The 26,021-nt window shown below is 37.4% G+C and overlaps 1 pseudogene; it reads left to right on the top strand.

Moving 5' to 3' along the window:
- LOC149209719 (serine/threonine-protein phosphatase PP-X isozyme 2 pseudogene) overlaps positions 1-16,376 on the top strand; it is a 48,143-nt pseudogene extending 31,767 nt beyond the window's left edge.
- The last annotated feature ends 9,645 nt before the right edge of the window (positions 16,377-26,021 follow it).

The raw sequence follows: 26,021 nt of genomic DNA, 5'->3' as shown, positions 1-26,021 counted from the left end.
TGTTGAGACTGTTTGTCATCCACACTCTTAGGTGATTTATTTTCGTACACCTTTGAGAAGAAAACACTACAACACTATCTCCCAGGCAGCCTACACTACGCAATCCTGAAATCGACCGAACTGACTGTCATCTAGAAAAGCGCAGAAGTTCCTCAGCAAGCCATCTCAATCTACGTTACCCGCAAGAAAATCAACCAACCCTCCTGCTGGTCAACCGGAGAGTTTGACCAGGTAGTCACCTGGGACTCACTCCCCTAAAAAATTGCGCAGAAACTGTAGACCTTGCCCACTCCGCTAACTGAGAAAATTGTGCAGATAGGCTAGATAGACACCGAGTGCCCATCCCTGTCTCCCTCTAGAAATTATGCAGTTTTTCCAGCCAGCCACCCAGACAGTCGGTCGACTGCTCACCCAGATAATTGCACAGAATTCATGAGCAAGCCCCTCAGTAGCCCAACATCCTGCTCAACTCAAAAATTATGCACAGGTGTTCAGCAAGTCAGCCTCCCAGCGATTGTGCAGTTTTTGTCTACAACGATCACGTAGCCCACTACTAGCTCCCTCCAGGAATTGCACAGTTTCTGCTACCAAGCCATCCCATAGCCCGCTACTAGCTCCCTCCAGGAATTGTGCAGTTTTTGCTGCCAAGACTCCTAAAGCCTGCACTCAACTCCCTCCAAAAATTATGCAGTTTTTGCTGCCAAGACCCTCTACTGCCCGAACTACTTCCCTCCAGAAATTGCACAGATCTTCCCTCCATCCAAGACAAATCCGACGGATAGTCACTACTGATCCGGATTTCCCATCTCAGTCCCCTAGTGACCTCTACACAATTTTCACCAGCAGTGCTCGGAGCTCACATCCCAGCTTGAAACTTGCCTCACACAGTTTTATAGCCTTGTCCTCTCTCCCGATCACCTGCATCCGAAAGCGAATGACCATGCATCATGGTAGACTAGGAGGTTTATGGATTTGATGTCATCTCGTCATGAGTGACTGCAGATACATGTACATGAATAAACATGATGCGACGACAGATGGGATGAACAAGGAGAGTACATGCAAAAGGATGTGTTCGCGAATAGACGAACATATGATTGATGCAAGGAGATGTTTTCATGAACGGACAAACAAACAATACATGCAAGCAGATGTGTTCACGAACAGATGACTATGGAAGGATGTGTTTGCAAATGGACGGACAAACGAACATGAGAGGAGATATTTTTGCGAACAGACAGACATGTCAAGCATGCCAAAGTACAAGCAAAGAGAAATACGCACATGCAACATCAAGTGAACCCAATGACCATCAAGGACTCCACACACCTTTCCATGTGGAGGTGAAGTTGTGATACACTAAGAGGGCATCCATCACTCAACAACACTGCAACTCGACATGCACACCAGCAACAGCATGAACATGCTAGCATTGTCATGACGAGTCGTGTCATGAGTCATGTCGGCCATATCATTATTATGGGCCATATTGTTGTCAATCAATGTAATGTAACATGGAAGTCCAAGAGACCCACTTGTAATCTGAAGAGTCATGTAATATGAAAAGTCATGAAAGTCAAACAGTCATGAGGGAAGTCGAACAGTCATAAGGGCCAGTTTCACCCTTCGCTATAAATACCCCCTCATTTGTACATGCAAAGGACTTTTTTCACCTTGGCTCTTCCCACATAGCCTTGAGAGTCTGTAATATTTTTTTTGAGGAGTGAGTAGTGGCTCCAACACCACGCCTAAAGGGTTAGTGATGGATTGTGTACCGATGTGTCTTGGAAATTTCACTTAATTCAGAAGCCTGCTCACAGGCCAGAACGTTTTCACACATGTGTTGTAACTGTTTGTAAGAATTAATATTGAACACTTGTAATACATGTTTCTTTAACCTGTGTTAAACAATTGAACTCATTCAACTGTTCTAATGCATATATTTATGAAAATGTGTTGTATAAGTTGTTAACTATGTCCTTCCGTGTTGGTTACCTCCCCGAACATCAGACAAAACCTTTCACGTAAACTTGTTATAATGATTGTCGCACTCGTGTGGACTGCCCCGCTGGGTGTTGTACGTTCTATCTTCCTTTGTGTGTTGTGACTGCCGCATTCACATGGATTGCTCTTCCGAAAGTTGTGCATGTCCTGTTGTGTTGTGTGTCTCTGACAGAGTTGGGACTTCCTCCCTTTCGACTAGAGACTCACTCCCACCCTCTCTCTCTGTTGTGAAAGAACCTTGACACAAGTAACACTAACACTCACCAGGCACGTGAACCTCGTTGTTCAAAGACAAAGCAGACCACTCTCACATGCTGACAAGCAAGAACTAAGGCATATCTTTAAGATAATGGCAACCGGTCCATCGTACCAGATGGGACTCCTACACCAAACGGTGTGAGTTCTAGTTGGGACTTCATACCAGGGAGATCCCCTGATGTTGGCAAGTCCAACACCGTCAACACTAACCAAAGATGATTTGCAAAACGATTCATAGACAAGGTCAAAGTGAAAGAATTGGAAAATGTTCTTGATACTCAATGTCAAAGTGAAATATGGGAATGCGTAAGGGTGAAAGACAAGAAATCTATGAAATACTCAAAATAATAAGAAGACAACATATGTGGAGAGTTAACTTTTTTTTTATGGTATTGTGTTCTTGGATTTCAGGAAAATTTCATTTCAATGACTATCAAATACAATCAGAATGCTAGATTAGAAAATTGATACAGAAAAGAGAATAACAACATAAACATTGCAGTTGTTATGGCTATAGATGGAAGCTAAATATTGTTTAGAAAGGAAACAAAATGGTTGGTTTTTCAGATAAGCAGGTTGCATATCTATCAAAGGATATATATGTGTAACTTATGTGTTAATGGATTGGGTTGGTTTATCAGATATATCTAATGACCAGAAATCATATTTTTCCTCTGAGGTGGAACACATTTCATGGTGGGCAAGATGGCGTATCAAGGTCATATGTGACCAATTGGAATTCATAATGAATATATGACAATAATACATTTGGCATAAGAACGCCAACAACCCTTTTGTTAATTTGGAAAAAGAGTATAAGGTACATGGGATCATGCCAATTTTCTATGATGCACATGGATGGGTTCAAAATCTCGAAAGAAGAGCATGCTCAAGTCTCAAGGAACAATTTACCATTGATGCATGATTCTTGATAATTGTTGAATTGAAATGGCATTTACTTGAATTCAATGATGAAACATTCACTGCAAAATATTGAATCCTTCAATTCATCTTGCTAATGACAATAATGACCATGTTTACAGGTGTGTTGGGTATTCAAATGGGAGCTCTATGGCAATAAAGTGGATGTATCTTTAGAAGTGAATAATAATGAGAAGTACTCAGAAAGGAGTGCCCATTTTTTTGAGAGAATTAACAAGATTACAAAGCTAGGTTTTTTCTTTTCAAATCCAATCAAGATTAGAGGCTGGAAATTATAGAAATGATACTAAAAATTGCAATGAAAGATAGTTTTTGAAGCAGTGTTAGAATCAAAAACTTGGAAAATCAGGGTTGTTCCCTTCTTGGTCTAAATGACATATGGTTTTAGATCAAACCATATCATTTTTTACAGATTATATGATATGATTTATAGGGTTATGTGAAAAAATCCTCAATTTTTCTACATGAAACAACTTCAATTGGAAATTCTTGTAGGAGATATAAAGGAATGTCTCCATAAAAGTATAATTAAAGACTTGTAGAATATCTAGCAAAAGAAGTTGCATATATTTACGAGTGTGCACGTTAAATGAAGGGTGGAAAATAAATCATATATTGATGATTAGCAATTGGGGATTAAATCCAATTTTTTAGGGATTTTGTGAATGTCTTCAGGGAGTATTAAAGATTCAAGAAATATCTGGCAATAACATAGTATTCCAAGACACAATATGAAATACCATATTCTTTAACAAAATATTAGCATTCAAGGATCAATTTAGCATATCCAGGAAGAATTTTAAATAGTTAGAAGGTTTATTCAGGATTCGAGGATCAGTTCAAGAACATGAAATCTAGTGGATGTGGTAGCAGTCAGTTAACATGTGGAATAGGTTGTCAAGGTAGGATATCAGTGAAAAAGTGTTAATCCCATATTCTCATGCACAAAATCACCGTTAGTCGAAGGATAAGTGGAAGAACATTCCTATTTCAAATGAATTTGGTTCCATTTTCAACCATTCGAGACACATTGTAACCATTTTATATTTAGTTTTATTTTTAGTCTTTAATTGATTTTATTTCCAGAAAGTTTGTAATAAATTAGATATTTTTTTAGTGCATTGTTAAGATTTTTATTCCCAAAAGCTTGAAATAGATTCAGGAGTGTAATTATCTATATATACTTTCATTTTAATTGTAAAAGGCACCCTCATATTTTTCTAAACCAGGATATTACAATGTTTTAATTCAAGGGTTCTTGGCTTCGGTTTATTGACAAAAAATGTGTACATGTGAATGCTACGTGTGATTACATAATATTTTATGCATATATTTGAGGTAGTATAGGACACGAGGAAGGGCCAAGATGAGTATCAACCTCCCTAATGTCCCTAATGCAGTGTTATTTTCTATACTGAGTAAAATATTGAACAATCTATTTAATTGGTCACCCAAAAATCATTAGATTGTTGCTTCTATGCTATACTTGGCTGTATTTATGTTCAATATAGAGGTTCTTTTATATGTTTTGGATCCTATTAGATAATTGAATATTCAGGGAGGATATCTAATTCTCTAATTTCTCCTATATTCCTCTATCAAAACCTTTTTAGCTATGTTTTTATGTCATGGCTGAACATTGGCACTTTGATTAGGCCTCAATAAGAGAAGGCCTTATTTGTTAAGTAGGGATTTGTGACTCATCAACAACCACCTATACAACAAACCCTAGATTTGGAAATTGTGATTCATAGGTTTTTATTCAGTGACAATGAACAACGTTAAAGCCTCGTAACACTTGAGGGAGCCCCCTTTGGTTCGAGGGCCAGCTTGAACCTAAATTTGGTTGAGTTGTTTTCTCGGCGCAGTTTCACAGCTAGGAATTGCCTTCGAGAAACATATAAAATAGAACTATTTGTTACAGTTAGTACCTCCTTTGAATCTGTGTTGAAAGTCATAATTTTTTTTTGTAGATGAACTATTGATTTAGGGATTAGGTTTTTTGGTCTAGTTTAATCTAGAAAATCTTAATTCAATTGGGAATTATGTTGATCCTCATCTATTATAAAACATTTAAAGGTATCCTCTATAGTGAGAAAATCCTTATTTGGACATCATCATCAAACACTCTCCATTTGGAGATGTTATCTGGAATTGATGACTTGAAAAGGATTTCCATGGCAAGAAGTCTAGAGGCTACATTAGCTAAGAGATCAACATCTAAAATTTGTGAACAACGTACAAAATTTGACTCAAAGCTGTTGAAATTTCGAGTTAAATTCCAAACCTCCTAACTATACTTCTTTAGGTGATTAGAAATATGATGAATGGTTTTATTAACTTTGTTATAGACATGTTTGTGCCTTACAGCATGAAGCATGAAATGTCCATAATCTAAGGGATCCAAAGTCCCTAAACATGTTGTTCCTACCCCTAGAGGAACAAGGTCAGCAAACCACAGCACTGAATATCAGTTCTCCACCTGAAAACACTCAAAAACAAGCAATTTCTGGATCATGTCAACTGCTCCACTGAGCATCTGTGCTGAATGTCAAGTGCTCCACTCTGTACCTGCGCTGAATGTCAACTGAAAAGAAGGCCACCTGCGCTGAGCGTACTTGGACAAGTGGCACAGTCATTCCTCAAGGTGTCAGCGCCCAGGAAGCTTCCAAAATGACACTTGGATCAAGGAATTCGCCTAGTGATGAGTCAGAGGGTCTAGATCTCCAAGTGGAAGCAAGAACCTCCAAGTGGACTCAAGAACTGAAGAATAACTGAAGTGAGAGAGGACACTAGTCAGCTCTCAAGTTGACTCATCCTTTCTCCAAAACTCCTATATATAGAGCTCTCTCATGAGGTCTAAGGGGGTTGGAATCTGGTGAATGTAAGGAAGTGCTGTTGGTTTGAGTTTAGAGCTATTGGGTGATTTGCTTTGAAGGAGGTGAAGAGGAGATTTCTTTCTGCTGGGATGTGTTGCTGGATTGGGCCTCTTATGGTTGTAACACTTCCTAAACTTTACTTCTTCCATTAATAAAGCATTTGAGGTTCTTCTATATGCATGTGTCTCAATGGTGTATTGTTATGCTTGTGTATTTGATTTATTCTAATCCTTGAATCAATTATGAATGTATGCTTCTTGTAGTTTCCTCTTCTTGCCATTTTGCAGGATCTTGGTGTAGCTGGGCCAGTGAAAGAGCAAGGAGCTGGGAGCAAGCAGCAAGGAGAGAAGATTGGATCAATCATTAGCGAAAGACATCGGTTAGTGGATCCATTTCTCCCCTATTTTACTTTCATAAAGAAGAAATCTTAGATAGCTTTGCTTCGGTTGTTGCTGAGGTACTATCACCCTTAGAGTGGGATAGGGTCATTCCGTATTGGACACTTTTCTGAACAACAAACTTGTCTCACTGTGATTTTAGAATCACCTACTTATTTAAGTTTTTTAACTTTCATTTCTATAGATTTTCCAAGACCTTGTAACAAAACTTCATATTCAACAACATTATTAGTGCACTAAAAGTCAAGTCTACAAGATAAAAGAAATTTATTACCTTGAGGGTCCAAAAATACACAACCGACATTGATGCCTTCATCTGACTTTGAACCACATACTATAACATCCAAATATACATCAATAAAAGAAGAAGAAGAAGCAACTTGCATTGAATCAGAAACCCTTACTGTAACAAAATATAATTTTTTTGTTTCTAACTCTTCTACAGGAGATTATTTAGATGCATATTTGCCAAGATATGTTTCAAAAGAATAATTGTTGAGTTACGCTTTAGTAAATATAATGGGTTCATTTTGATTTTGTAGATCAGTCACAATATATTTTATGTTTTTTTTCTTTCAATTTTGATTCTATTAGGTTTACTTTTTAGAGGTAACCATAAGTGTGACCAATATATTGAAAAGCACCCATTTAGCTTTTCGAACCAATGTCAACTCAACAACAAATCATATGATTCTGGAATACCAACAACAATTATATCAATAATCTAATAAATTTTGGGATTAGAAGAAGGCCTAATCAATACATGTTTAACTTCACCAAAAACCCTGACATTAGATCTATCGAGTTACACAATTTGTGTAACAGATTTTATGGGAACTAAATTTAATTTCTTGGCCATTGAGTATGGCATGACATTAGAAGAAGTCTTAAAATCTACCATACAATTGTTCAAATATGGCAACAAGAATATTCCAATTTAATTTGTCCTTGAATTCAATTGTGATTTAAAATCGAATTTAGTCTTAACAACTACTTGGAAATAATTTATTTATTTATTTTAAAATAATTAGTTGGATAAATTCAAGTTAGAAGTCTTTCTGAAGTCATGCAAGAGCTATCCCTTAAATTAAGGAGATAAGATTGAGTTATATTTGAGTTGTAATTAGTTAACTCAGTTTACTGAGTTAAGCCCAATTAAATTAGTTCCAAACTATTTGAGGAACTAATAGTGAGTTAACAATCAGTTGATGCATTAATGCACTCAACTAGTGCTACTCCAGTTAACTGAAGATTCCCTCATGAGAAACTCATGCATCTCTATTCTGAGAAAGACCCAGTTGAGATTAATGTTCAAGGACAGTCTATCAGTTGCATGTGCTTTCTCATGGATAAAACTCATGCATGCAGTCAAGGATTCATCCTTGAGGATTACGCAATTTTGAAGGCTTGTTTTTCAACTTGGTAATAGGCTAATCATCCACAAGGAACAACGCAAGGAAATAGGAGCTTGGAGGGCATAAAGTAAGGCTAGAGAGAAGCCAAGATTGTCTGTGAGCATTTGTGAGGATTGTACTGAGAGCTGGCTAGCTGTGAGAGATAAGGCTTTGTATAATTCCTATGCATTTCCACCATGTATGATAATACAATATTGTGGGGTTTTTATCTGAGACTTTCCCCAAAGTATTTTCATTTGTATTGTGCCATTGATTCTTCTTCTTCTTCTTATATTGTTCAGCTCGATCTTTAAGCTTCCGCAAATTGATAGTAGAAGTAGGTTATAGTATTCTTCTTTGATTTATATTGCATTATCGGGTTAACCTATCACAGATTTTCTACATGGTATCAAAGTTGTGAACAGTATCCTGAGAAGAGAATTCAAAGTTTGAAGTTTAGGGTTGTAGGTGCAAATCAAATTCATATCATACTTCAGGGTTGGCCAATGGCGTTCTATGGCTTGAGATTCGAGTATGCCTTGGAAGGTAGCTCAAATTACATAGCATGGAAAGATAGAATGGAGACTATATTAGAAGACAATGGCTTAAAGGAATTCATTGATCAAGAAATCCAAAAGACAACTTCAACTAATGCACAAGAATTGGCTGAGTGGAAGAAGTGTGTGGCGAAGGCGAGATGGATCATCCTTGAGGGAGTTTGAGACCATATTGTCTCAAGTTTCCATGGGAAGGATACTCCATTTTCAATGTGGAAGACATTGAGGGACCTCTACCAGAATAGTAGCGACTAGAGGAAATTAATGCTCAAGGATAAGCTTCGAAGAATCAAGATGGAGAAGGGCGATACTATTTCCACATATCTGAACAAGCTCACCACCTACAGGGATGAGCTTGGCAGTGTGGTAATAAATACTGTCGATGATGATATGGTGAGCCTCGCTCTCCTTGGCCTTCCAAAGAGTTGTAATAGCTACCAGGACTCTGTGTTTGGAAGGGAGAAACTGTCGGATTGAGAATGACTGTGGTCGGATATTATGCAGGAGAAGATCAGGAGGAGCACATGAGATGGTTCTTCATCCAAGAATGATAATGAAGAAAATCTAGCCTTACCAAGTAAGGCAAGGAAAGGGAAGGGGAAGGATTCCCATTTCAAATCGAATTCTTCTCATGGAGGGAAGAAGGGTGACATGTCTAAAGTAAGATGCTTTAATTGTCACAAGATGGGACATTATGCAACTAATTTCCCATCGAAGAAGTCCAAGAAGGGATCCTCAGAAGGATCGGAAGGTGAGGCATTAGCCTCTCAGTTCAAAATGGACTTTACCCTCATCGCATGCATGGTGTCATCGATGATGGGTTGTGTCTGGTATCTTGACAATGGAACCTCATTCCACATGACCAGTGATAAAAAATTATTCAGTGCCTTGGAGGAGAAAGACCTCAAGATGCGCATAGAGATGGGTGACGATGGAAGGTATAGTGTTTCAGGAGTGGGCACGGTTGCTTTTCAGAGGGAGCATGGAGCTCCTCTCACCTTGACAGATGTGATGTATGTGCCTGGACTGAAGAAGAACTTGGTATCGGTCGCAATGTTGGAGGACAAAGGCTACGATGTTGTCTTTAGTAAAGGAAAGGCGTTCCTAAGACACATAGCCACGGGTCAGATCAAGAGGATAGGGATTCGAGTGAAGAATCTCTATAAACTAGAGCTAGATGATTGTGCAGCATTGAGTACGAAAGAAGAATTGGTGCGAAACCAAGACATTGGCGAGTTGTGGCACAGGTGGTTGGGCCATTTGCATCATGGGGTTTTGAAGATAATGCAGCAGATATCTATAGGACTTCCCAAAGGTAAACTTGAGCAAGTTGACACATGCAAAGGTTGTACCTTGGGAAAGTACACCAAGTCTTCCTTTCATGATCAAGACAGTCGAGCAGAGGCTATCTTAGAGTGAGTTCATACTGATTTGTGTGGACCATTCTCGACGGCATCCATAGTGAAGCAAAGGTATTATATGATTTTCATTGATGACTATTCTCGTAAATGTTGGAATTATTTCATGCAGAAGAAGGATCAAACCTTCACAAAGTTTTGTGAGTTCAAATCTTTGGTCAAGAAAGAGTCAGGGAAGAAGATCAAGGCCTTGAGAAGCTGAAATATTGTTGGAGGATGTAAGAGAGAATGTGGGAGCACCATCTTCTCAGCGCAGACAGAGGAGGTCACCTAAGAGGTACACTGGATACATGGCCCTTGCTGGGGAATGTGTTGAGACCAAGCCATCTTCCTTTGAGGAAGCAGTGCAGCAGCCGATTTGGGTTGATGTTATGGTGGAGGAGTATGACTCCATAGTTCGTAACAGTGTTTGGGACATGGTTCCGAGACCGGAGAACAAGTCAGTTGTGAGTTCCCGTTGGCTTTACAAGGTAAAGCAAGCTGCTGATGGTAGTGTGGAGAAGCATAAGGAAATATTTGTTGCCCGTGGCTTTTCACAGGTCAAGGGGATTGACTATGATGAGACTTTTGCTCCTGTCACAAGGTACTCATCTATCAGATCTATGTTGGCACTATCAGCACAGATGGGTTGGAATATCCATCAGATGGATGTGAAGACTGCATTCCTCAATGGCCAGATTGAGGAAGAGGTGTACATAGAAAAGTCGAAAAGTTTTGAGACCTTCGATCGTGAGTCACATGTGTGCTGACTCAAGAGAGCGTTGTACAGGCTGAAGCAAGCACCTCGTGCTTGGTACACTAGGATAGACAACTACTTCATCGGGTTGGGCTTCACAAAGAGTGAAGCATATGTGAACCTGTACCACATCGTGGTGAAAGGCAAGTTGTTGATCATCATACTTTATGTTGATGATTTCATATTGACTGGTGATGATCAGTTGATCGTGTCTTGCAAGGAGGACCTTGCAAGAGAATTCGATATGAAATGCATGGGTCTCATGCATTACTTCCTTGGCATGGAAGTGTGGTAGAAGGATGGGGAGTTGTTTGTGTCTCAGGGCAAGCATGCCAACAAGATACTCAGGAGATTCCACATGGAGAAGTGCAAGCCCATGCAGACTCCTCTAGCAGGTAACTAGAGGAAGGATGTTGCCACTTCAAGAGAAGTGGTAGAGGCTATTGTGTATAGGCAACTTGTGAGTTCATTGATGTACTTAATGAACACATGACCAGATTTGTGCTATGCGGTGAACCAGTTGAGTCAAGTGATGGTTCAGCCTACCAATATGTTTTGGAAGGTGGCAAAAGCATGTATTGAGATACCTCAGAGGCACATCTCAGTATAAATTATGGTATAGACAGACAAAGGGAGTGAAGCTACAGGGCTTCACTGATGTAGATTGGGCAAGGAGTCCATCAGATCAGAAGAGCACATCAGGAGGGATTTTCAACCTTGGGTCAGCGACAGTTTCTTGGTACAGCAGGAAACAGAGGTCGGTTTCACTCAGCTCGGCAGAGGCAAAATACATGGTTGCAAGTCAAGCAGCATGTGAGGCAATCTGGATGCGTAAAATCCTAGTTGGTTTGTTTGATCAGAGGATGGATCCAACTGTGATCTATTGTGATAATCATAGTTGTATCAAACTCTTCGAGAATCTAGTATTTCATGATAGGTCCAAGCATATTGACATCCAGTATCATCATCTCAGAGACTATGTAGCGAGGAGGATCATGTTGCTGCAGTATATTTCGACTGAGGAGAAAGATGTTGATATTTTGACAAAGGCATTGTCAAAGTGTAAATTCGAGTTCCATAGAGATAGGATCGTGGTGGCAGATAATCCTTTTCTTGTTGAGAGGGAGTGTGGAAATATGCAACAAGAATATTCCAATTTCATTTGTCCTTGAATTAAATTGTGAATTAAAATTGAATTTAGTCTTAACAGCTACTTGGAAATAATTAATTTATTTATTTTAAATTAATTAGTTGGAAAATTTCAATTTAGAAGTCTTTCTGAAGTCATGCAAGAGTTATCCCTTAAATTAAGGACATAAGATTGAGTTATATTTGAGTTGTAATTAGTTAACTCAGTTTAATGAGTTAAGTCCAGTTAAATTAGTTCCAAATTGTTTGAGGAACTAATAGTGAGTTAACAGTCAGTTGATGCATTAATGCACTCAATTAGTGCTACTCCAGTTAACTGAAGATTCCCTCATGAGAAACTCACGCATGTCTATTCTAAGAAATACCCAGTTGAGATTAATGTTCAAGGACAGTGTACTATCAGTTGCATGTGATTTCTCATGGAGAAAACTCATGCATGCAGTCAAGGATTCATCCTTGAGGATTGCGTAGTTTTGAAGGCTTATTTTTCCACTTGGTAATAGGCTAATCATCCACAAGGAACAGCGCAAGGAAATAGGAGCTTGGAGGGCAAAGAGGAAGGCTAGAGAGAAGCCAAGATTTCCTGTGAGCATCTGTGAGGATTGTACTGAGAGTTGGATAGTTGTGAGAGCTAAGGCTTTGTATAATTCCTATGTATTTCCACCATGTATGATTTGTATAATTCCTATGCATTTCCACCATGTATGATAATACAATAGTGTGGGGTTTTTATCTGAGACTTTCCCCAAAGTATTTTCATGTGTATTGTGCCATTGATTTTTCTTCTTCTTGTTATATTGTTCGGCTCGATATTTAAGCTTCCGCAAATTGATAGTAGAAGTAGGTTATAGTATTCTGCTTTGATTTATATTGCATTATTGGGTTAACCTATCATAGATTTTCTACAACAATTTTGTACATTTTGATTACAGATTTCAAAAGTTAAAAGGAAAGGTGGAGTATGAGAGATAGACCTTTCTCCAATCAAAGCTACATTTATATTAGATATTTTCTTTGATGAGACATTCTGAATGTTTCCTATAGTAGTAGGTTGATTTTTAGGGTTATTGACCTCTAAAACATTAAAAAGTTTATTCTTTTGTTGAGTTAATTTGGATAAATCAAATAAATAAATGTTTTTTTTCCTTTTTTATATTTTTATATCCTTTACTAGGTCACACTTAATGTTCTCGGCCTATTCTTTTGTTGAGTTAATTTGGATAAATCAAATAAATAAATGTTTTTTTCCCTTTTTAAATCATACTTAATGTTCTCAGCGTATTCTTTTGTTGAGTTAATTTGACTAGGTCATACTTAATGTTCTTGGCGTATTCTTTTGTCGAGTTAATTTGGATAAATCAAATAAATAAATGTTTTTTTTTTTCCATTTTATATCGTCATACTTAATGTTCTCAGCGTATGAAACTTCTTTACTTGACGAATGCAACTTTACTGTTCTCAGCCTAAGCAATTTTGTACTTTTGGACTTCATGAGCACCGAGTTCACTAATCGACAGACTAATCGACATTCACTAATTTGGACAAATCAAATAAATCAATGTTTTTTTTTTCCATTTTTACTTTGTCATACTTAATGTTCTCAGCCTAGGCAACTTCTTTACTTTGTCATACTTAATGTTCTCAGCCTAGGCAGCTTCTTTACTTGACGAATGCAAATTTACTGTTGTCAGCCTAAGAAATTTTGTACTTTTGGACTTCATGAGCGTTCTCAGCCTATGCAACTTTACTTACGAATGCAACTTTACTGTTCTTAGCCTATGCAACTTTACTTGACGGAAGCGTATTTTTTGAGTTAATTTGGATAAATCAAATAAAAAAATGTTTTTTTTTTCCATTTTTATATCGTCATACTTAATGTTCTCAACCTATGCAACTTCTTTACTTGACGAATGCAACTTTATTTTTCTCAGCCTAAGCAATTTTGTACTTTTGGACTTCATGAGCACCGAGTTCACTAATCGACAGACTAACCGATAGTCACTACTTTGGATAAATCAAATAAATAAATGTTTTTTTTTTCCATTTTTACTTCGTCATACTTAATGTTCTCAACCTAGGCAACTTCTTTACTTCTTCATACTTAATGTTCTCAGCCTAGGCAACTTCTTTACTTGACGAATGCAACTTTACTGTTGTCAGCCTAAGAAATTTTGTACTTTTGTACATCATGAGCACCGAGTTCAATAATCGACAGTCACCAAGGGTAGTACCCATTACTTTTGGACTTCATGAGCATTGAGTTCACCAAGGGTAGCACCCATTACTTTTGGACTTCATGAGCACCGAGTTCACTAATCGAGAGTCACCAAGGGTAGCACCCATTCAAAGCACTAAGAGGAGAAACTCACAAGAACTTGCATGACACATCAAAATATAGTGTCGACATGGGTGTTTATACACCCAACAAATCACATTGTATTATGAATATGGGATATTGGTATTCCAAAGAAAATATGTATATCAGGTATAACATTGAAAAGAAGTCTACCAGTATCGACTCATCACGAAGCTAGGAAACCCTAGCATTAGTGGAAATACTTAGTTACAGGAACCAAAGACTAAAGATACAACCTTTATCCATTGCATCTTGCCCCTGTGGAAAGAAAAAGATCACATGTCAGAGCTGCATACACAAAAACATATTTGTAATATTGTTATTTATCTTAACAAATTAGATAAGATCCATCGCTTTCCATCAGAGACGAACTATAAATGAATATGGATTCACCACTTGATTTGAAGGTGCCCTTTTAAATAGTGTGCTCATTTTTTAATTATCGGATTATTGCTCTGCCAAATCAATACAAGCTAGCTCTTTTATCGGCATTTAATTCGTCCAATTAGTATAACACCATTATGGATATAAATAATACCATATGCTGACAAGAGACAAAGTTGTATATTAAAACTTATACTCTTGGCTTCATTATATTAAGTAAATGGTGGGTTGATTTGAACTAAAGGGGCAACTATGCAAAATATAATCTTAAACAAAGGGTTGTAGTAGTGTTCTTCAACTCGCATTACCTCCTTTCTATTCTAGACTATTCTGGATACTCGTTTTAGTGGCAGATTGGTTTCATAATCAAGCGGCAACCCATCGCAATGATATAAAATGGAAAAATTTTGATTCATTGGTGGGACATTAGCGTAAATGAATAACAAAGGTTAACATCTAAAGATCATCGCATATTGTTTCATATTGAAAGATGGTTGCACATAAGAAATGTCGCAGAAGATGAATTCTGTGTAACAACGAATAGTTTGTTAGAAATTGTAATTACTCTGGCATGTGGAGTTGGCTAAAATTAGAGAGTCAGTGAATTGAGTCTTAAGAGTTGAGTCATGGATAAAGAGTTAAGTGCAGTCCATATTTAGAGTGTGCGTTAACTGAGTTAAGTGTGTGTGCATGTCAAGATATTTAAAGAGAGTAGCTAGTGGAAAAGATGAAATACCTTGTAAGCATCAAGTTTTGTGTGATCAATAGAAAAATTGTCGCTAATAAATTTGTGTGTGAATAATCTATATTTTGTCTCCTCCACCTTTTCAATAAAATCTTATTCAATATATTGATTAGTGAATAATGCAAAAGCAGGATATGCAAGAGGCATGTAAGATTCGAAATGACTTGCATTGGCTCAATTTTTATTTTGATGTTGTTACATTGTGTACATTTCACATAAGCAGTAAGGAATATGGTCCTTTTACTATCAACTTATTAAGATATCATCTACTTGCAATTTTCTTCCAATGATGTGAGCCTTTGAAGGAATTGGATGTGAAGGTCATGAAGGTATTAGTCTAAGGAGAGCAATTTCCAAAGAGTTGATGCTCCCGTCACTATTTGTGGAGACATCCATGGTTAATTTTATGATATGAAAGAGTTGTTTAAAGTGGGGGGAGATTATCCGAAGACCAATTATTTATTTTTAGGTGAATTTGTTGACAGAGGCTTTTACTTTGTGGATATTTTCTTACTGCTTCTTGCGTTGAAGGTTCAATATCCTGATCAAATCACACTTATCAGAGGAAATAATGAGAGCCAACAAATTATACAGGTATACATATTCTATGATGAATGCCTTTGGAGGTATGGATCAATAAATGTGTGGCAGTACAGCACAGATATATTTGACTACTTGATTTTATCTGCACTTATTGAGAACTGTATATTTAGTATGCATGGCGGTCTTTCTCCTACGATATCAAATTTAGAGCATATTAGAACAATTGATAGAAAGCAAGAAGTTCCTCATGATAGTGCTATGTGTGACCTTATTTGGTCAGATCCAGAAGACAGTGTTGACCGTTGGGGTCTAAGTCCAAGACGCTCTGGATTTCTCTTTGGAGGAAATGTTGCCTCTACATTCAATCATAACAATAAGATTGATTTCATTTGGCGTGCTCACCAGTTGGTCATGGAAGCGATATAAATGGATGTTCAATAATCAGATAGTGACAGTTTGGTCAACTCCAAATTATTGTTACAGATGTGGCAATGTTGTTGCAATATTGGAGTTAGATGAAAAAGTTAATAAGAAGTTTACTGTCTTTGAAGTAGCCTCTCAGGAATCCAGGGGCATTCCTTAAAAAAAACCAGCACCAGATTACTTTCTTTAGATTCAAACTCTGAAATTGTTTTGCATCTAGTTCACTAATATGATCATATATAACTGCTTTGGTACCCTGACATTGAAATTGAACTGTATATCTTGCAAGTTGGCATCATACTGAGTACCTGGCAGGTGAATTTCTGAGGTCACTATGGCTATTTACAAATTGAACTATGGACATTTCCACTCTTAGCAATAAATGTCTAGTATTCTTTATACTAAGATGGTCATGAACAAGTAATGAATAGATTATTGAGAGGGTTCCCATCACCAATTTTGGCTTTTGGTGTTTGGAATCGATTTGCAAAGAGTCTCACGCGTCACCCATACGCTGGTAGTGTAGGAAAATACAAGTAATAAAAAAGCAAGTCCCATCACCAACTTCAACTGAAATTTTGGTGTTTAAAATCAATGTGGCAAAAATCACACCCGTGTTCTAGTATGTGATACCTTAATAATACAAAGGTTTTGGGTTATCTGTTGAGACTTTGATCTTTATATAATACTTTGACTTTATGTTCCTTGACAATGCACAAATGCTACAAGCACTACAAACACACTTTCTACAAGTTGAAGATTTTGGTGCAATAGAAAGATTGTTGCATTCAATCTCTAGTTACTCCCTTTGGAGTTTGTATTTAGTGTTTACTTGATTGTATGGAGAATATTTGTAATTTTTCGAAACGTCATTTTCTAGAGTCAATAAGCCAATTTATTGACATAAATATTTGTTATACTGAATTTTGAATAAAATCCTTTTGGGGCTACAAGTATTTGATCTCATTGCTAATAAATAATATCATTTTTATCCAAAACTGAAAGCGGAGGTATAATTTGGGACATTGGAAGACTATTTTAAAAGTCTTTGAGCAAAGATAGGAATAAATATTACTAGAGTGGATATTATGTTTCATGACCATTTTTTAAAGCAGACGATCGTATTCTAGAGGAAACTCTCCATGGTGTGTTGGAATCCAGAGGCACAACAAACAAAATAAATAAACACACAGCAGAATATCAAGCACATATGACACAGTATTTAACGTGGTTCACCCAACCAATCTGGGTTACGTCCACCAAACATAGGCATCAGGAATTTATTAATCAAATTGGAGATTACATAATGAAAACCTCATAAAACTCTCATCCTCTTAGCAAACCATCCGAATGGTTGCCTGTTATATAGCATAGAGAATATAACAGCCTCATTAACTCACTCACATCAAATATAGGAGGCATTAACTCCCTCCCAACAACCTGGAGCTAATCTAGGAACTGAATTTCTATTGTTGTCATCAGCTGAGATTTTTCCTATTTTGCTCCAAAACAGAAAATCTCAACAATCTCCACCTTGACAACAATTAGCCTGATGCCCTGTTATTATTATTTTATCTTTTCTGCAAGCCAAGAGAAGCCAAACACCAGCGTAGCTTCTCCAACAAAACTGGTTTCGTGAACATGTCTGCACAGTTCTCCTTTGTATGCACCTTTTCAAGAGAGACTCCCCTTTCAGTGATAACCTGTCTTACAAAATGGTACTTAATTGGAATATGCTTTGATTTACTATGATAGGCCGGATTCTTAGCCAAATGTATTGCACTTTGACTATCACAAAGTAACCTGATGTTGTCCTGTAACCTACCAAACTAACCAAGCAAACCTTTCAACCAAACCGCCTCTTTGCAAGCATGAGAAGCAGCAATGTATTCTGCTTCAGTAGTGGATAAAGCAACAATATTCTGTAGCTTTGACATCTAGCTTATAGCTCCACCTGCAAGAGTAAAGACGTACCCTGAAGTTGATCTTCTCTTATCCAAATCACCTGCAAAATCAGAATCAACATATCCGCAAACAAATTCACTACTCTTATTGTAAGAAATACAATAACTACTTGTGCCTCTCATATACCGAAGCACCCATTTTACTGCTGATCAGTGCTCTTTACCCGGATTTGCCATGTACCTGCTGACAATCCCAATTGCATGTGAAATATCTGGTCGCGTACACACCATCGCATACATCAAACATCCTACTACATTGGCATATGGAATTCGAGACATATAATCCTTTTCTTCATCGGTATTAGGACATAAACTGGAAGAAAGCTTGAAATGGGAAGCTAAAGGGATTGACACAGGCTTCATATTATTCATACCAAACCTCAAGAGTATTTTCTCAACATACTTCTATTGTGATAGCCACAGCTTACCATTACTCCTGTCTCTGAAAATCTCCATGCCCAAAATCTTTCTTGCCGCTCCTAGATCTTTCATATCAAACGTCCTTGCCATCTGAGTCTTCAACCTGTTGATTTCTTCAATGCTTTTGCTTGCTAAAAGCATATCATCAACATACAACACTAAGATAATGAACATGCCATTATTTAACTGCTTAAAGTAAACACAATGATCATATTCACTTCTTACATATTTCTGACTCAACATGAAAGAATCAAACTTCTTATACCACTGCCAAGGCGACTGCTTCAGGCCATATAATGACTTCTTGAGCCTGCAGACAAATTTCTCATTGCGATGCTGAACAAACCCTTCCGGTTGTTCCATATATATTTCCTCATCTAAGTCTCCATGTAGAAATGCAGTTTTAACATCTAATTGCTGCAACTCTAAATCAAACAAAGCCACTAATGCTAACACAATTCTAATTGAAACAATTTTAACCACTGGTGAAAATATCTCATGAAAGTCTATGCCAGCTTTCTGAGAAAACCCTTTTGCAACCAGTCTCGCTTTGTACCTGTTTTCCGTATCATTCACACCCCGTTTCACCTTGAACACCCACTTGCATCCCACAGTTTTCCTGCCTTTGGGAAGTTCAACCAGATCCCACGTTCCATTCTTACCTAAGGCCATCATTTCTTCCTTCATGGCTGGTTTCCATTTGTCACTATTTGAACCTTCTACAGCTTCCTGATAACAAAAAGGTTCATCATCATTAGCGATCAAAGCAACTGAAGTAACATGATCATCATACCTTCTCGGAGGGCGTTTGATCCTTGTAGACCTCCTTAAGAATGTTTCTGGTGCTTCCACAATTGGTTGTCTATCATCTGTAGGAACTTCTTCATGATCGCCATCTGAGACCTGTTCATGACCTCCATCTGAACCCTGTTCATAATTTGATTCTGAAACCTGTTCATGACTAGAATCTGAACTATGGTCGTTATGACTATCATTAGAAATGCTGTCAAACTGAATATGCTGGAAATCAGATACATCATCCTGTTTCAATCTACTATTTACATCTAACTGTACAAGAGAAGATTCATCAAACTTTACATCTCTGTTGATGATGATTTTGCGGGTAGTAGGATCCCACAATCTATATCCCTTTGTTCCATCACCATACCCAACAAAGATATACCTTTTCGATTTCAGATCTAATTTAGTTCGCTGATGTTTAGGCACTAGAGCATATGCATCACAACCAAACACTCTGAGTTTAGAATAGTCACAAGGGTGTCCTTTCCATACCTCTTGCGGAATCTTGCAGTCTATTGTCGTTGATGGAGATCGGTTTATCACATAACAAGTTGTTGCCACCGCTTCCGTCCATAACTCCTTTTGCAACCCGGCGTTACTCAGCATACACCTTGCTCTCTCTAGAAGAGTCCTGTTCATGCGTTCAGCAACTCCATTTTGCTGAGGAGTATAAACCGTCGTCTTATGTCTCTCGATCCCTGCATCCTTGCAATAGCTGTCAAACTCCTTGGAGGAAAACTCACCACCATTGTCAGTTCTTAAACATTTTATAGTTCTACCAGTGCTGTTTTCTACCAATGCTCTAAATTGCTTGAAAACTGTAAAAACATCAGACTTCTTTTTCAACATGTAGACCCATACTTTCCGAGAAAATTCATCAATAAACGACACAAAATATGATGAGCCACCATACGACGTTGTAGGGGCTGGACCCCAAACATCTGAATGAATATAATCAAGTATCCCTTTACTAGTATGTTTGCCTATTTTAAACTTTTGTTTACTTTGTTTTCCAAACAAGCAATGTTTACAGAAATCTAACTTTCCAGATCTTAGATTAGGAAGTAACTTGCGGTTAGCCAAAATTTTCAACCCTCGTTCGCTCATATGGCCCAACCTTTGATGCCATAGGCGAATGGAACTATTGTCCTGTTCAGACACCGACACATGATCTGACCCAGTTCTACCTTCTAATTGAAAAAGATTTCCTACCTTCTTAGCCTTCATCACTAGTAAGATACCTTTATAGATTTTCATAACTCCACCTTGAATTACAGTTTTATATCCATTCGTATCCAGTGCTCCTAATGAAATTAGATTTTTTCTTAGATCTGGTACATGTCTCACATCAGTTAACATTTTGGTTGTGCCATCAAACATTTGTAGTTGTACACTTCCTATTCCAACAATACTGCAAGTGACATCATTGCCCATGTACACGACTCCATCATCAACTGATCTATATGTTTTAAACCAATCTTTATGAATACACATGTGGTTAGATGCCCCGGAACCTAACAACCAATGTTGATCATGTTTAGAAACATTAACAGACAATACCTCATCACTCATACCTGAACCAGATACTGAACCTGTATCCGTGGTGTTGGCTTCCTTCTTTTCTGTTGAAGAGCCTTCTTTAGCAGCCTGCTTTCGCTTCCAGCAATCCTTTTTCAGATGTCCAGCCTTGCCACAATGCCAGCACTTCACCTTTGGCTTCTTTCCTTTGGACTTTGAGCGAGAGTCGCTATGCTTTCCCCCGGAGTGTCTCTCTCGTGAGCGACCTCTGGCCATCATTACCTCTGATGTAGAGGTGTCTGCATTCGACCTCTTCCTCGTCTCCTCAGCCAACAAGGCTCCAACAACATCGTCAAACTCAAGGATGTCTGATGTACTAAAGCTTATGGAAGTAACAAAGTGATCCTAGGATTCGGGCAATGAACACAATAGAGTTATTGCCTTATCCTCTGAATCAAATTTTACATCTAGACTGTCTAATTGCACCAGTAAGGTATTAAAAACATTCAGGTGATCAACAATCGAGGTACCTTCTTTCATCCGCAAACCGTAAAGCTACCGTTTCAGGAGAATCCGATTTGTCAAAGATTTCGTCATATAGAGCTTCTCAAGCTTTGACCACAAGCCTGCGGCGGTTTTCTCTGACACAATGTTGAACAGAACACTGTCCGCCAGACATAACCGAATTGCGCTCAGAGCTCTATCGTCCATCTCATCCCATTCATCCTCCGTCATGGAAGGAGGCCTTTTGTTTTTCCCCAACAATGCTTTCGCCACACCTTGTTGAACCAGCAGATCGTGCATCTTGACCTTCCAGATCTCGAAATTATTTTTCCCATTAAATTTCTCTATTTCAAAACGGGCACTTTGAGTTTTCGCCATTTTTGTATCAACAAAAAAAAAAAAAACACAATAATCTCCAATATCCAACTTTAAATACCAGCAATTTAACAAACAAACTGCCTATGCCTTTGTTTTTACACAACAAAAAACTGACTTATTGCTGTGAAAAAATTGCAGTATATAAACTAAGCATCCTCTGAGCAATTACTCAATGGGGTAATTACGATTTCGCAGAGAATTGCAAGGGCCGCACCGAGGCTGTGTCCCATTAAAGTGATACACACTTCCTCATCCTTGTAAAGCTCAAGAAGCCTCTTGATCTTCCCCAAGAACAGATCCCTCGCGCTGGTTTTATGTAATACGCACAGCAAACCATAAAAAACTTCACGGAGGTTTTATGTAATACGCACCAGCATTCAATTACAAATTCGCTTTGCAGTTTTTAAAAAACAATTACGGTTCTGTGTATGCTGTACACCAAAAAACAAAGCTGGGATACGCCCACGCAATTCGCTGTTTTATATTATATATTCATGCTGTTTTACAAAACATACCCCCGCTGTTTATATCACCGTGTGTTATATCACCGTTTTAATATATATTCACATTGTTTGAAAAACACACCCACGCAATGGTTTGGCTTCACGCATTACATATACGCACTACATATGGCTTGTCTTCAATACATATACGCACTAACAGTTGCATATAATAACAAACAACTTTTCATGCATTAACACGCAGGTAATCAGGTAGAGATCAGCGTAATACCTCCACGCAAATGGCTAGACTATAACCACTGAAAACTGATTCATGCCAACGCACTCAAACCAGCTCCACGCTTGTTTGAACAGCTCCACAGCGCACCAGGTAGCACGTCCAGGGAGCAAATAAACGACCTCAGCTCCACCTCCAGTATGCAAGTCCAATCTTGCCTCCAACATGCTCTGATACCAATTGTTGGAATCCAGAGGCACAACAAACAAAATAAATAAACACACAGCAGAATATCAAGCACATATGACACATTATTTAACGTGGTTCACCCAACCAATCTGGGCTACGTCCACCAAACATAGGCATCAGGAATTTATTAATCAAATTGGAGATTACATAATGAAAACCTCATAAAACTCTCATCCTCTTAGCAAACCATCCGAATGGTTGCTTGTTATATAGCATAGAGAATCTAACAGCCTCATTAACTCACTCACATCAAATATAGGAGGCATTAACTCCCTCCCAACAACCTGGAGCTAATCTAGGAACTGAATTTCTATTGTTGTCATCAGCTCAGATTTTTCCTATTTTGCTCTAAAACAGAAAATCTCAACATGGTGCAGAAACAAGCCACAGTTGACAACTTTCATGCCCATATCCAATGGTATTCGAATTTATTGGCCAACATAGTTTAACGAATAGTGGGGTGTCAAGGAGAGGTTTTCCCCAAAACCACTCATCTCCAGATTGAGGGATAGGATTCATCCCAAAGTGTCCTTACCAAATTCCAAAAACTACCAAGGGAGGCCCTAAAGATGGTTTATGGTTTTCTCAATCGCCAGTGGTTTACTGACATACACAGTGGCGTGTATGTAATCAAGATCATGGGCCTGCACAACACTTGCTCCACTTTAAAAATATCATTTTTATATTTGGGTTTTGTGTCTAAAGCCAAGTAAAAAATCGCCGCACAAATTGTAAAAGGGAGTTCGGGTTTTATTGGAGAATGATGTCGTTGTTGCCTTTTTCAGTACGATTGTGAGAGTGAAAAAATAAAAAGTACACAGTCAAAATAAAAATAATTTTCGAATTTGATAAGACTTCTTCATTTGACCTCCAAAATATATGAACAAACGGAAATGCCATAGATATTCAGGGATTGCTTGCCTCCAGTTCTTCTTTGAAATGCAGTGTAATAACAAAATACAGACATCTTCTCTGAATTTTAGTTTATATTTGTCGTAACATGCAAATTTAAACAATGAATGGCGTACTGTTCTCCTCATAAGAGTGATGGTACAAAACCTTTGAAAAACCATTTCGCAGGCTTTTACCTTGTTCTGGCAGCTTTTTTGAAATTTATAATTCTTAATTCTTAGAAATTGTAAAAAAAAGTATTGATGAAGCGTTTTACACACTTTTATCGTATTGTTTTCTTGAATTTTGTATTTCTTGAAAACCATAAAAACAAAGCAGTAACAATGGATAAGACAGGTGAATTTCAATATTTATATATTTCATTTAACTAGTCAAATTAATTCTATAAAGCAGGATCCATTTAACCCTTACTTTTTATGAAATGAAATCAGATTTTAGTGATTAAAATGAAACCCCACGCACGTTAGCAAATTTGAATACCAATTCACAGATGATTTGATATTCGAATGAATTTGGTAAGAAACACCTAAATCAATTTTAATGGAAATTTGAAATAACCAAATGGGATAATATGACAATGTATAATTAAAAAGCACAAACCACAAATAAGCATACCATATCAAGTGGAATGAGCAAAGACACATGAGATGAAATTAGTAATGCAAATATTGAATGATCCATAGGTTTTGTGTCCGGGAAGTCTCTTTAAATACTGGCGGCGATTGCTCCAGTGAGCATCCAATCAATCTGGCGGCGATTGCTCCAGTGAGCATCCAATCAATCTTTGATGACCGTTTTGTGTAGCTTTTGTGTTGCGTGCAGCTTGGAAAGTCTCTTTAAATAATGGCAGCGATTGCTCCAGTGAGCATCCAATCAATCTTTGATGACCATTTTGTGTAGCTTTTGTGGAGCGTGTAGCTTTTCTGGTCATGTACATAAAAACACAAAAGGCTTAACCCGTCTTCATTTTTCACTTTTTAAATTTGTTGTCACACATTTCAAAAAAACATATACTCTCTTAGTACAATATATCGCAAACAAAATTTCACTAGTCAAAATTCATTAATTAAACTAAGCCGCAAAAAAATATTAGTTATTTTTTCCAATAACCAATCTCATCAAAGTGTATGTATGTAGTACAATATATCACAAACAAAATTTCAGTAATCAAAATTCATTAATTAAACTAAATAGTGTATGTATGTAGTACAATATATCACAAACAAAATTTCAGTAATCAAAATTCATTAATTAAACTAAGCGGCACAAACAGCTAGCTATGCAGCCTTGTTATATCATATATTATGTATATGATATTAATTTTATTAAATTTTGTAACCTTTATCATGAACTAAGAAATAATTTTATAACGGTTTAAAGAGTTAGTTTTTACAACTGATTAGGCAATTAGCCACTTGCCAGTAAGCTTAGGGGGCAGAAATAAAAGTCTGAGAATTAGATTTTGGATGGGTTCAAAGTCTAAAAAGAATGGATACAATGTAATGAAGAAATCTCTCATAAATTGAAGAATACAAACCAGCTTTTATTCCAGTTTTTTAGGTATTGAAAAAATAATTTATTTGTTGTGTTCTCATTAATGTTTTCTTCTATTAGCATGAGAGCAATGAAGTTGTGGATATTTTTAAGTTATGATTGTGAATTTATTTTGAATGGAACTCATGTTTCAAATTTAAAGAGTCTTAATGTGCGCTCTGTAATGCTGGAAATTCCTCCATATCTCGGGCCTTTTCCATCATTCTTTCTGCAGGGTTAACACTCAGATTCTTAATTTCCCTAGTTATTAAACATTGTTCATCTTCATCCTTCTTCTTTCCAAATTTAATTAAATCCCTGCAACCCTCATTTATCTAGGTCAACCTATTTTTAAATATAGGTTTTAGAATTAGAAGATTGATTACAAGATCTCATGGCCTATTTCTCCAGCCACATATTTTAAAGTTTCCATCAGTCTTTTAGATGTCCCAGGCACTGTTTCCCCACAGACAAGAACTTTCTCTTGGGCTACAACATCAAATCAGCTCCATTTCCATGTAGTGGAATTGAAATATCTTCCCTGGGTTTCATTTGGAAAATTTATGAATCAATTCTTGAGGGTGACAAGAATCAAATTTTGGTTGTGTATCCTCACCTACTTTCTTCACTTTGGGTGTTCTTTTTTTGGGTTTTTAAGATGGAAACCCCCACATTCTCTTTTGACAAGTTTACTCCATGAAAAGAAGAACTAATTCAGATGCAAACCAACCCTCACAGGTCTTATCTTGTATATTTTGTTAGTGCCCATGTTTTGTATTCTTATGCTTCATATGAAGTGTTGGGGTTAACAAAAGACGATCCAATTTATGAATCATATGATTCAGAGGAGGAGGAGTTTGTTGCAAATTCTCAAAAGA

Source organism: Pinus tabuliformis, chromosome 1_2 (genome assembly GCF_031772625.1).
Source record: "Pinus tabuliformis cultivar Carrire ecotype Pingquan chromosome 1_2, CPIR1, whole genome shotgun sequence".
NCBI classification, from domain to species: Eukaryota; Viridiplantae; Streptophyta; class Pinopsida; order Pinales; family Pinaceae; genus Pinus; species Pinus tabuliformis.
This window is presented reverse-complemented; position numbering and strand designations above follow the sequence as displayed.